Genomic DNA, 11,439 nt, shown 5'->3' with positions numbered 1-11,439 from the left:
CAATGGGAAGACCACCAGAGCCCCAGAAGCGTCCAAGGACCATGGGGGGAAGACCACCTCGGCCATTGGTTCTTTTACACTCACCACATCTCACATGGAGCTGAGTTCCACCATGTCAGAGACCCCAGGCAACAAAAGCCATCCATATCAGAACAAAGATGGCTCACAGAGAGGTCTTCATGCTGGAGGAATTAGAAAGAATGATTCATTCCCTGCATGGGCCATAGTTATTGTGGTCCTGGTGGCTGTGATTCTCTTCCTGATGTTCCTTGGCCTTATCATTTTGGTAAGGGAGAGGGATGCTACAGGGGAGCGAACCCATGAGATAGGGAGTTGACAAGGGATTATGGATCTGAACCAGAGGGAGTAATTAGCTCAGAAAAAGAGGCATGGTAGTGGGCGGGGGGTGTGGTAATAGAGGGGTAATGGTGGTGAAAACTATGGGGCAAGACAATGATGCATGGGGCATGAACAATGGCATTGGAAAGAAGTCTCTGGCTGAGAAAAAAGGGTGTAGAATAGGGGAAAATTGGGGTTGGAGAAAGAATCTGGGATGTGAGAATAGGGTAAATTAGGATAGGGAAAATTGGACAGAGGAGAAGGAAGCAGGAAGGGAGGAATTGGAGATGAAGTCTGGGACTTAGTGCATTGGATCTGGGGCTGGAATAAGGATCAAGGCTTGGATGGAATCTTGGGAAAGGAGGAAGCTAAATGTCTAGGGTCAGGAGGAATAAAATCAAAGGATTATGGGTGTTGAGGAAAGCAAATGACATAGCAGATGAAACCCATTCCTCCTTTCTCCTAATCACAGGTCTCCTATATGATGAAAACACGCCATGCACTGATCCAGAACAAGGACAATGACCCAGAGGATGATGGGGGTCCTAACTCCTACTCAGTCCACCTGATGGAGCAGCAGACTCTTGGAATGGGCCAGATCGCTTCCCCACGGTGATCCTTTAGAAAGTGCCCTGCTCTTCCATGCCCTTCCTAAGATGAGGAATTACTCACAATTCATATTTCCTGGACTCCAGGAAGGGCAAAGTACTGACAGTTAACAGCATTAACACTTCATCAGCTATGTTCTTATTGAAACTGATCTAAGGATGAGATGATAAGCAAGAAGGATGTGACTCTGGGAGATATAAAAGAAAGAATGAATAATATGAGCCTGTGTTCTCTGTAGAAGATGATGGTCTCAGAATGAAAAGATGTTTGACGGCCATATGGGGTGGGCACCAATACTGGACACTGAGTCTTGGGAAGGGTAGCCTAGCTAAGGGAAGTCTGGGGGCCTTAGAAGGCAATGCCCCAGATCTGACTGTAAGTTGGGTTTCAGGACCCATCTATAATATTTCTATCTATTACTTAGACTTTGTGTGTAAGCAGGCTTGTCTTTGAGTTCCCAGGACACTTGTCCTCCTCCTTTTTAAAATGGAAAAGTAGGATCTGAGAAGAAAAGAGGACTTACTTCCTTCACTGTCTCTACACCTGGGAGAAAGGAAAATTCCAGAAAAGATCATAAATATCTCTCATCTAGATGGTTCTTCCCTCATCCTTCTGAATCCTTTCATTTTTCTAAGTGTCTATAGTAGGCATCCTGCTGGTTTGGCTTGCTGGGTTGTGGGTGGCATGCAGGGAAGGATTTTTGTTCGGCCTGCAGTGTTACCCATTCATCCCCATCAGGCTTTCCCTGATGGTGTTCCCCACTCATCATTTATTTTCCTGTCTGTTCTACCAAAAGCCAGTCTGGGCTTTTTCCTGGAGGAGTCACTCACCTTCTCGATTGCCCGCATTTTCTCTCTTCTCACACTTTCACCCCAGATTCTGATTTTCCAACTTGTAGGCATCTCATCTGGATTTTCTCTCCAACTTATTAAAGCCCTTCTACCTATTACTGATTTGGCAGAGGGGGAAAGAGTAGACAGATAAATAGATACCTCCCTATCTATTGGTCTTTTTATAATAAAGTATAAAATATTTGTAAAGTGAGAACATCATAATTACTGGACTATCAGTGGGGAGAAGTCCTGGCTGGTGTTCCTGACTCTGGCTGTGACCTTACAGATGACCTTAATCAGGAGTGGTTAGAGAATAGGAATTCTTTGGAGGGTCATGGAAGAGGAGGTTGAATTTCTATTGCTCCTAAGATGAGTCACTCCTGAGTTCCTGCTGGGCTCATTTGCATGGTGACAAAACAAGGAGAAAATGTGTTAATTAATAAGAAGTATAAGACATAGTTACCACCTGAGACACCAATTTAAGAAAATTAAAATTAAATACATAATTCAATAACAGTTATCACAAAGCAATACTACACAGAATAAAACAGGACTCTAATGAATTAAACCCAATATTTATGGGCAACTACTACATCCCAAATTTATGTTAGGACACTAGCCCTGCTCTAAAACCATTCCACGCCCAAATGTCCGTCCCAGCAGAACCACTGCCCATCATCCACATAGCCTTGGCTCTCACTCTTACCAAAGGAGGATCAGCAACTTCCTTGAGCAGAAAAGACACTTCAGTTTGTCACAGTCCTTCCAACTTGAACTTCATTTGGAATCAAAAAGCAGTCACTGTTTGCTACTTTTGGCATTCCCATTTGCAGGAAGCTAGAAGTCTACCACGGATGGTGGTCCTAATGTGGACACTCATGAGTTATCTGCCAGGGTCCACTCTAGGCTGGGTGGGCCCTCAGGCCTCAGGATCTCTCGGACTCTCCCACCAGAGTTCTGCTCTGCTAAAGGCAGGATTGTAGCTTGGATCCCAGAATGTTGGCATGTCAGATGTCAGAGGGACCCCAGAGTTGGGTCCCTGGAAAGAGCCTTGAGGCAGAGAGGGACACCTGGGATCTGGAAGAGGGCTGGGGTGCCTGAGGAAAAAAATGACAAGGATGCCAGGTTTTTAGTCATCTGGGCACATGGCGACTCAGCATGTGGCAACTGTCAGGACAGGAGTGTCACTCTTTCTCAGAAGAAAAGAAGATACCGCCTATCCCTAGCCTCTAACCATTGAATTTTTCCACCCTGGACCCTAATTTAAAAAACAAAACAAAACCAAGCAAGAGCACATCTGCCCACCCCCCCAACCCCACCCCCACCCCTGGGGAGTGCCAAACATCCAACCTGACAAGGCAGCCAGATGGAGCCCTGCGGGTCAAAGGGTGTATATTCAGGGAGTGTAGAGGGCTCTCCAAACGCAATAGGGACTATGGGCCCCAGCACAGAGGCTGACTGTCTCCTTTCCCACTTCTCTCCTCCCCTACTAATGCTCACTTTGAAATCTAGGGGGAAGTCCTCTGACAAGCTCCAAGGATGGGCTCTCATTAGAGAAAATTACATAATGAGCGGTAAGGAGGGAATGGCTCCCTCCTCACAAGCTTAACGCCACGCCCCACCCGGACACCCCGAGGACAGATCAGTGCCCAAGACCCCTAGAGCTGAGGTGGGCGCCAGGTGCGAGGGCAGAGGGGTGAGCCCGGGCAGGGCCGGCCAGGATCTGGGGTGAGGGACAAGGGACCAGGGCAGCGGGGACTCCGGTGTCCCTGGGTCCCTGAGTATGCGGCCCTCCCTTCTTCCCTCTAGGCTCCACTTGGCTCGAGGTTCCTGGATCTCGCTCCGTAACTGAGCGGATCAGTGGTTCACAGCCGGCACCCCTTCCCCCCCCCAACCCCGGGGCGCCCCTTCTGCCGCCGCGGACGACACGCGGCCACCAGCCAAACTGTGAGCCTGGCACAGCCCCCGGCTCTCGCGGGGTGCAGTGCCCAGCGCTCCCTTCCACTCGCGCACATCGCACGGTCGGTCAGAAAACGAAAGTCTGCGCGGTGCTTGCTCTCAGCGCATCACGTACTTCCATCCTCTGACAACTCTGCGGGTTCTTTCTTAGTACACTTGTTTGACAGACAGCAAAACTGAGACTCAGAGAAGTGCCCGTTCAAACCCACACAGTTCCTGAGAACAGAGATTTTTCTCCCACTCCAACGTCACTCCGTTCCTTAGTGTAACTTGGCAGCATGAATTGGATGGGTGGGACGTTTCGGGGACCACCTAAGGCACAGAGCGTTATCGAGGTTTGGCAAGAAAGCGTCCAGCTCCTTCTCCCACAGTCCAGGTCTCCCGTCCAGCCTCTTGGACTTCCCAGAGCTTTGTTCTTCTGGCCCCACAGGGCGGGGCTCTATCCTGACAGCCTCTGTCGCCTTCTGAGACTCATTCTCTGGCCTCAGGGTCACAGTGCCCCACCCGACCACCGCGCCGCCCCCCCCCCCCCCCCCCCCCCCCCCCCGCCCAGCGCCCCCCCCCCCCCCCCCCCCCCCAGCTGACTGTGCCAGTGCACCTGCTCCTGGACAGTGACTGCCAGCAGGGTAAGAAGATTCAACGATTTGGGACCCAGTCACCCTCATTTTCTCCCTGCTGCCTCCTACAAAGTCCTCTGCTCCAGAAATGAGACATCCCCAGAGAAAACAGATTTTTGCTGACTTCTGGCCCCAAGGGTGGGTCTCCTTTCCTCTGACAGGTTTGATCCTCTTGCTCTCTCTCCCTCCCTGTGCCAGAGATGCCTCTCCCTGGAGAGGGAGGGCCCAGAAGTTGTGGCTCCCCCACACCCCCCTGCCCAGCAGCACCTAGAAAGCCCACGGCAATAGCCAACAGAGACAGGAAAATGAGCCGGGCATACTGTGCAGCAAGTGTTGGAACCCAAGAGTCCAGCCGTCCCACTCCCTGGCTCCCTACTACCATGGAACTTACCCCAACTGATCTTACTCCTCCCACAACCCTGGCTCTAGCAAGCTTTTGAAACTAGGTGATGGACATTAAGGAGGGCATGTGATATAATGAGCACTGGGTATTATATAAGGCTGATGAATCACTGACATCTACCTCGGAAACTAATAATACATTATATGTTAATTAATTGAATTTAAACAAAAAAAATTAACATTAAAAAAAAAAAAAAAGAAACAGGCCTGGGTGGTATTTTTTCTTTTTTCTTTGATATTTGTTTCTTGTGGCCTCCCTCTGGTCCCTCCCAATGACTCTCCCCTGGAGACTGTTGTCTTACACATTCTATTCTCTTCCTTCCTCTCTTTCTGTGAACCCCTTCAGCTTGAACCATTATTACTGCACATGACTTCCAAACTCATCTCTAGCCTGTCTTTGCTCTGAAATCCAGTCCTGTATTTCCAGGCTTATTTTTCCCATAACATCTTCACTTGGATATCACGTCATATTGAACATGACACACATGTATTTGTCCAGCAAACATTTTTGATCATTTCCTCCATGCTAGATCGGAAGATACATCAGTGAACAAAGCAGCAACATGTCCTGCCTTTAGGGATCTCACAGTCCACTAGGAAAGGCAGATATCACAAAAGGAATGACACATAAATACAGAAGAGTAACCAGTGTACAAAAATGCTAGCAGGCACCGCCTCATCTTCCCACCATCAGGTCTTTATAGTTTCCCTCATCTCCATCCATTCTCTCCCTCCCTGCTCCCTCTTTACATTGGAGGAGTCTCACTCTAACCTGAGCTCTGGTTCCCATCCCACACTTCCTGCCTTTCAGTAGGTTTCTCCCCGCCACCCACACACTGTCTACTTCTCCTTCTCCAGGGTCCTTCTCATCAGCATCCAAACAAGCTCTAGAACAGTGTGCACAAGAATCACCTGGGAGAGATTCTATTTGTCTACTTATTTATTAAAAATTTTTATTTTTTATTGAGGTACAACTGATATACAACATTATATTAGTTTCAGGTGTACAACAAAATGATTGGATATTTGTATATATTGAGACATGATCACAATAAGTCTAGTTAACATCCATCACCACATATAACTACAATTTTTGCATGTGTGTGTTGAGAACTTTTAAGACCTACACTCTTTGCAACTTTAAAATATACGACACAGTATTATTAACTATAGTCACCATGCTGTACATTATATCCCCAGGACTTACTTATCTTATAACTGGAAGTTTTACCTTCTGATCCCTTTTACTCATTTTGCCCACTCCCACTCCCTGCCTCCAGTAACCACCAATCTGTTCTCTATATCTAGAGCTGTTTTGTTATAGCTTCCACATATAAGTGAGATCATACAGTATTTGTCTTTCTCTGTTTGACTTACTTCGCTTAGTGTAATGCCTTCAAGGTCCATCCACGTTGTCACAAATGGCAGGATTTCCGGGGGCGCCTGGGTGGCTCAGTCGGTTAAGCGGCTGCCTTCGGCTTGGGTCATGATTCCAGGGTCCTGGGATCAAGCCCCATGTCGGGCTCCCTGCTCAGCGGGGAGTCTGCTTCTCCCTCTGCCTCTGCCTCTCCCCCTGCTTGTGCTCTCTCTCTGTCAAATAAAGAAATAAAATCTTTAAAAAAAAAAACAAAAAACAAAAAACAAATGGCAGGATTTCCTTCTTTTTTATGGCTGAATAATATTTCATTTCATACATAGGAGATTATTTCTAAAATGCAGGTTTGGGCCCTTGTCCCTTGGGGTTCCTGAGTCAGTAAGTTAGGGGTAGGGGCTGGGATCTGCATTTTAACAAGCTCCCAACCTGTGGTCCAGGGGCCACACTTTGAAAAGCTCTGCTCTTCCAGCATCCATCTTAACAAGCCTGTATCTTTCCCAGCTCTGCCCTCTGTCATTGCCAAGTTTCTTGAAATAATTCCCTATAAACACTATCTCCATTCTCTCATCTTCTACTCATTGCGTATATATTTCCTTTGCAGATTTTATCAGAGTAACTCATGTAAATAGTTTTAGAAGTCCAGTAGTCCTACAGGCTCATTACAAAAAATACTCATCTCTGATGCATCCCTCCTTTTCACATCTGATCCTTGCTGTTCAGAGGCAGCAACTCCCAACTTTTAGCTTTTTCTCCTGGTATTTGCACCTACAGACTTAAACATCACATTCGTATTACATTCCTATTCATAGATTTTTAACAAAAGACCTTAAATGAATCTTTTATTGGGCTAAATAATATTGCAAGACTCAAAACAGCTTCTTGTCCCAATTTTGCCTCCAAAAAGACTTAATAATTTATATGTATCCAGTATCATGTGGAATGAATTTTTCAAAACAAAACAAATTTTTAAAATTCGAATCTTCTTATCAGTTAACTTAATTTTTAGCAGCAATTATTAAATAAAATGAAAAAGAAATTCTCTAATAGCAAATTACACAAGCCCAAGAGAGAATTATCCACGTCTATTACCCTAGTGTCTTAGAACATAATTTATCTAGCAATTGGTTTGCAAATTTTAAAATCAACTGCATTAAGACATGACAGCACATTTGCTGTTAACTCCTGCTTGTGTCTTAAGAAAGCTCTTACTGAAAGAAAAAAAGTTTCACAGGTAGCGGGTGCAGACTGGTGATTTAGGAAATTGGCAACTAAAAATCACAGTCTTTATTAGCATTGCCAGCCACAGCTGCAGTGAAGTATGGAATGTTCTTCAACATGCTCCAAGTCCATGAACTGGCATGTCAGAATTCTTCCTTTTCTTTTTTGCAAAGCAGAATATTAGCAGAGTTTTCTGAATATGCACCTTCCTCTTCATCAGCTCTGTGGTGGGGACACCAGCAGGCTCAGCCTGTGGTGTTGTTGCTGATCTCCTCTTCCTCCTCCTCCTTTTTTTTCCTCAAAAATTTTATTGTGGTAAAACATGCATAACCTAAAATTTACCACTTTAACCTTTTGAAGTGTACGGTTCAGTGGCATTAAGTGCATGTGCATGGTTGTACAACCTTTGCTGGTGACTTCTTCCTGAGTCCCCCTCCTAGAATCACCACACTCAGGCCCTGTTTTGCATCCGTGCTGTCCAGGTACTTGAAACGTGGGTAGGGGCAGATGTCTGATGCTACAGCTTGGTCTTGCTGCTCATACCCTTCCAGAAGCTGTTCTAGAGCAGCACAGCTCTAACCTCCATGGGCCCCTGGTGTGCTAGACTTTTCCCTGCAGCCATGTAGTCATTTCTGAATAGGTGAACTAAGACTTGAACAACCGTTTTCTCATAACCAGGTGAATAAATCTTAATGTCCTTATAAATGTTTTCTTTTCTGAATAGAGTGCTGCCTGATCAATTCTTGTGCCAGCAATCTAGAGGCTTTCCCTAAGCATTCAACTGCCTGTTGAAGTGGTCCTCATTTTCAAACATGTTGGCTGTTGATAGAATTGTGCAGTCTTTTCCAGATCTACATTTTCTATGAGCTTTCCAGCTAGTTCCAGGGCCTGCTGTGCTGGGAGTGCTGTTCTCATGAGTGGGGGGAGGGGCAGAGGAGAGAATCTTCAAGCAGACCCTCACCGAGCAGGAAGCCTGACATGGGGCTGGATCTCATGACCCATGAGATCATGACCTGAGCCAAAGCCAAGAGTTGGACGCTTAACTGACTGAGCCACCCAGGCGCCCCCATCAGTTGGTAGTTTCTGCATGTCCTTCAACATTATGCCTGTTGCTCAGAAGCTTTGTTTTTCCATATTCAGAAGTGGCACTGTCATAATCTGGCTTCCATTAAAAAAAGCAGTTTTCAGGTGTATCTCCGCTTTGATAAGATGTTAATTTCTCTTTTGAGCCACGTTTCCACAGTCTGTCCCTCACGTGAAGGGCAAGAGAGCCTCTTCCTTTTGGGCCCTGAAAGAGCCCTAGTTAGTGATTCATAGATTTGTTTGTTTGCTTGTTTCTGATGTTATCTATTTACTTATTCATTGTCTTTCTCCCTTACTTGAATATAAGCATCATACCTATATTTTACCACTATGTCCCATGCCTGGAATGCCACATGCCTTACAGAAGCTTCTTAAGGAATATTTTTGAATGAATGAATGAGAAGTACTGGACACAGAGAATGCCTATCAGAGAGAAACTTAGATCAGTCTCCTAGATTCTTCTCTAATCCATTCCCACTGCTACCATTGCTCTAGCACTTTATACTAAAAATTAAATAAAGGAAAGAAAGACATCATCCCCAGGATCTTCCCCTACCGTTTCCCTGCATCTCTTTATTGAGAGAACTTGTACTTACTGCCTAACACATTAGTTCTGACCTTGACTGCCTACAGAGAGCCTGCAACTTCTGGCCTCATCCAAAATTTACAGACTGACTGGCCTTCATTTCATGATAACAACCCATGGGCTCTCTTCAGGAAGGGACAGTATGCTGCAAGTCCCAAAGGGTAAAGGGGGGATTTGCACTTGAGGGTCTCTGCTCAAGTGCCCTCCCATTTTGGTGTGACCTACTCCTTATTTCCACTTAGCTAAGGGAATACTGCTGGGGAGATCTGTCCACATGACCTCTATGTTTTCAAACAACACATTTTCTCCTTCATCCGAGCTCCAATAATCCTTAGTGTTAGAGAGATGATATGCAGTTTCTATTTGTGTTGCCTCCTTAGCATGGGTTAAATAAGAAGATTCACCTAGGCAAATAGAGGACAAAAAAACCCACAAAAACGAAAAAACTGAGGACCCTGATTAGTAAAATTCTTGAGGAAAGAAGAAAATACAGAGGTGATTGATCAAATGATTCATTCATTCAACAGAACATTTGAGTCAGCAGTCATGCCCATGGCATCTGCATAAAAAGAAAAAAAAAAAAGTAAGAGGAGAGAACTACCATAGCTGCGCCCTATAAGGTACATGCTTCCACATGCAGGGTTAACTACAGTCTGGGTACCATAGTTCTGCTGACTCAACAGAAACAAGAATGACAGGTATGTGCAAGGCTCCTAATTAAATATAAAAAAGTGTACAAGTGGGGGGCGCCTGGCTGGCTTGCTCAGTACAGCAGTCAGTGGAGTGTGCAACTCTTTTCTTTTTTAGGACTTTATTTATATGAGAGAGAGAAAGAGAGAGGGCATGAGCAGGGGAAGGGGCAGAGGGTGAGAAAGAAGCAGACGCCCTGCTGAGCACAGAGTCCACACAGGTTCAATCTCAGGTCCCTGGGATCATGACCTGAGCTGAAGTTAGACGCTTAACCAACTGAGCCACCCAGGCGCCCCAAGTGTGTGACTCTTGATCTCGGGGTTGTGAGTTCAAGCCCCACATTCAACATAGAGATTACTTAAAAAAATACCTTTAAAAGAAATACAAAAGTGAGTGTTATTATTCCTGAATAAAAATTAATGTACTTTAGGGAGGATTATAGCTCCTGGGCCCACTGCAACTTTTGAGCCCTCCACGTCCTTGATCACAGCTTCTGGGCACACTACCAAGACAACCACAGCCTCAGGGGCCACCGCAGAGTATGTCTCTACAATGGACTCCTCCACAGGCCTCAGAGCAACTCAACCTCTCAGACCATCTCGGTCTCCACCACAGCTTCTGAGACCACCACAATCATCACCACAGCCTCTGAGGCTACCATGCCCTCCACCACAGAATCTGTACCTACCATGACCTCTAACACAGCCTCTGATGCCACTACAGTTTCCACTAAAGCCCTTGTGACAATTGCTAAGTCTGTGCTCTCCTCAGTCACTCCCAATAACTGCCGAGACCACCACAACATCTGTGTCCATCACAGCCTCTGAGAGCACCGCTTCCTCCATGATGACATTTGTACCCACCATAGTCTTCACTATGACCTCTGAAATCACCACAGATCCTAGGGCCACCATAGATTTCACTGCAGCTTCAAAAACCACTGCAGAATCTGTGTCCACCACAGGCTCTGAGATCACCATGCCCTCCACATTAATATCTATGCCCACAATGGCCTCCTTCTCTGCCTCTGAAATCTCCATAAGCTTGGACACCACCATAGCTTCTACTACAGCCCCTGCAATCATCACACCTTCCACTACAATGTCTGTGCCAACCACTTCCTCCAACACTGCCTCTGAGACTACCCCAGTCTCTGAATCCACTGTGCTCTTCGTCACAGTCTCTGAGGTCACCAAACCATGTCTTCCATAATAATGCCTGGGCCCATGACTACCCCCAAAATAAGCTCTAAGATCACAAGAGCCTCTAATACCACCATGGCCTCCTCCACCAATGCTGAGAACACTTTTGTTTCCACTGAAGCTTTGGAGAGCGCTCTGGCCACTACAACAGCCTCAGAGATGACTAGGGTTTCCATTAAAGCCTCTGTCACAGCTGTAGAGTCCGTGCCTTCCACAACTGCTGAAAGACCTGTTAAAACCACCACAGCATCTGTGCCCACCACATTCTTCGCCATAGCCTCTGAAGCCATCACAGGCCTCTGAGACCACCAAAGATTCTGACTCCACTATGGTCCCTCCCACCACTTCTAATACCACCAGATCCTCCACCATAGCATCTCTACCCGTGACAGTCTCTACTACAGCCTTTGAGTCCACTGTGGCCTTCAGCATAGTCCCTGAGACCACCACATTTTCCACAATAATATCTCTGCTCCTCATAGCTTCTACCACAGGCTCTAAGAACACAACAGCCTCTGAGACCACC

At 46.2% G+C, this 11,439-nt stretch overlaps 1 pseudogene; it reads right to left on the bottom strand.

Annotated features, from left to right (window-relative positions):
* Positions 1 to 7,495: 7,495 nt before the first annotated feature.
* Positions 7,496 to 10,402, bottom strand: LOC116644874 (annotated as a pseudogene).
* Between the last annotated feature and the right edge of the window lie 1,037 nt (positions 10,403 to 11,439).

The sequence above is a fragment of the Phoca vitulina genome, unplaced genomic scaffold (genome assembly GCF_004348235.1).
Source record: "Phoca vitulina isolate PV1807 unplaced genomic scaffold, GSC_HSeal_1.0 scaffold31, whole genome shotgun sequence".
NCBI lineage: Eukaryota > Metazoa > Chordata > Mammalia > Carnivora > Phocidae > Phoca > Phoca vitulina.
The sequence above is the reverse complement of the archived record's forward strand: the minus strand, read 5'-3'. Positions and strand labels throughout refer to the sequence as shown.